At 39.9% G+C, this 2,331-nt stretch overlaps 1 pseudogene; it reads right to left on the reverse strand.

Annotated features, from left to right (window-relative positions):
* Positions 1–744: 744 nt before the first annotated feature.
* On the reverse strand, positions 745–1,893 carry LOC115283260 (annotated as a pseudogene).
* Between the last annotated feature and the right edge of the window lie 438 nt (positions 1,894–2,331).

Here is a 2,331-nt window from a genome sequence, read left to right on the forward strand (position 1 = left end):
GACAGCTCCCCTCCTCATTTATATTTACAACAAAAAGTCTAACTTTTTTTAAATAAAGCATTCATTTAGTTATGAAATGCGACAGAGACAGGTGGATAAAGTGGGTTCAAGGAAAGAGCATATCAAAACTTTTTTCACTTTTATTAAAGGCTTTGGTGAGAACTTCATCAAATGTCATGAAATTCTATTTGCTATAAAATAAACATCTACTTCTGAGTAGGAGACATATATCATAAGAACTATTTTAATGTGTAAACAAATTCTGAATTCTTACTATAAATATTTGGCTAAAATATGAAACATCTTTGCAACTAAAATGACAATGTAGTTTAAGATTTCAGAAATGTCTCCTGGAAAAAGTGGGAATTTTTCCTTTTGCCAGATAAACAGTTACAGTTAAGGTGCCATAAACTAGACAAAGCTAGGAAGGAGCATCATGTTTCTAGAAAAGAATAGCATGCAACATGGACTTCCTCCATGTCAACTGACAGCCACTCAATGGCAATGACTTATTATACACAGGAAAAATAGGATACATTCTTTAGAAGGAAAGGGTATTACAAGATAATTCTGATAGAAAACCTCTTATCAAAGTCTCGAATAGCTTCAGAGAACATCATCACAGAATGCGTAGAGGCAATTTATAGGACATTAAAGGATTCCTTTATATTATGATACCCTCCTTAAATATAAACACACTTGTCAAACTGTGATTCTCTTAATAAAACGTGTTTGTTGCCATACTCAGCTACTAGCAGCATTTGGATGCAAAGATTTAACTCGTGTTAATCAGGACAAACCCAAGCGGAGACTCTGATTTGGAGACTTAACAGACATGCCTGTCAGTGGGCTCTTGCTGCTGCTGGTTCTGGATATCGCTGGTGGGACCCACTTAGGTTTTTTGTTTTCGCCTGAAGGACTGCGTATTTGTAATGGTTTCCTAGTGACCTCCAAAGACACAGCAACCTTTTTTTGTGAAGGCTGAGGTCCTGATTTCATGGCAGCTGGAGCAGAGTCTCTTGAAGTCACTTCCGAAGTATTACATTTGGATTTAGGTTTCTTCTCCTTCTTTGCAACTGGGGATTTGACCTTCACTTCTTTTTTTGATTTCTTTCTCTTTGTTTTTTTCTCATGGTGAAGTCTTCGGCATTGTCTTCACTCTCACTAAAATCAGAGTCATCTTCGGACTCTTCACCAGTTGCAGAGTCTGGTTCAGAGTCATTAGCACTATCGCCATCACTGCCATCCAAAAAAATCTTCCTCTGTTGTATCACAGCCTTTGATACTGCTTTTCGTTTCCCTTGAACACCAGGAAAATCATCTTCCTCAGTAATCTTATCCAAATCTAAATGATCACTGCCTACACTGCAATTGGAAATATGAGGGGCCTTACTCATTCTCTCAGTTTCACGACTGTCACATTTTGAATGCTTTCATCTCTCACCTCTTCTGCATCAGTGGTGACTGCTGGAAGTTCCTTCACTAATTAAAGCGAGTGCGACTTCTAAGTCTCACTGGTAGAGCTTGTCATCTAAAGCCATCCTTTTTTTTTAGGAGTTTTCTCTTGTGAGATGTCTTCTTTCTGGAGATTCTTCAGTTTAGGTTTCCTTGTTTCTAGTTTTTTTTTTCCCATAATATTTTATTGTCAAATTGTTTTCCATACAACACCCAGTGCTCTTCCCCTCAAGTGCCCTCCACCATCACCACCACCTGTCTTCCCCCCTCCCCCCTCCCCCCCAACCCTCAGTTCCTTGTTTCTAGTTTTAACTCCTTTGGTGTTGTTCTGGGTTTTTTATTTGAAGGTGCGGTTGCAGAAATAAAGTCATCATCACTGTCAGAGTCCTCAAATTATGAGTAATTGACTGGTTTTTTATGCCTCACAGGCCACACCATGGCCCCCTCCAAGGCTGAAAATATGCAGCTTTCACGTTCTTCAGGGCAACAGTAGCGGCTTCCTCATTTAGTTTTTTTTTTAATAGTTTATTACCAAGTTGTTTTTCATATAATACCCAGTGCTCTTCCTTGCAAGTGCCTCCCTCCATGACAATCAACCCCTTCCCCTACCACCCTCCCTCCTCAGCCCACAGTTTGTTCTCAGCATTCAAAAGCCTCTCCTGATTTACCTCACTCCCTCTCCCCAACTCTTCCCCACCCTTTCCCCATCCCATGGTCCCATATTAGGTTTCTCCTGCTAGACTACTATGTGTGAAAACATATGGTATCTTTCCTTCTCTGCCTGACTTACTTTGCTTAGCAAGACTCCCTCCAGGTCCATCCATATTGCTACAAATGGCCATATTTCATTCTTTCTCATTGTCATGTAGTATTCCA

Source organism: Suricata suricatta, chromosome X (genome assembly GCF_006229205.1).
Source record: "Suricata suricatta isolate VVHF042 chromosome X, meerkat_22Aug2017_6uvM2_HiC, whole genome shotgun sequence".
Classification (NCBI taxonomy): domain Eukaryota; kingdom Metazoa; phylum Chordata; class Mammalia; order Carnivora; family Herpestidae; genus Suricata; species Suricata suricatta.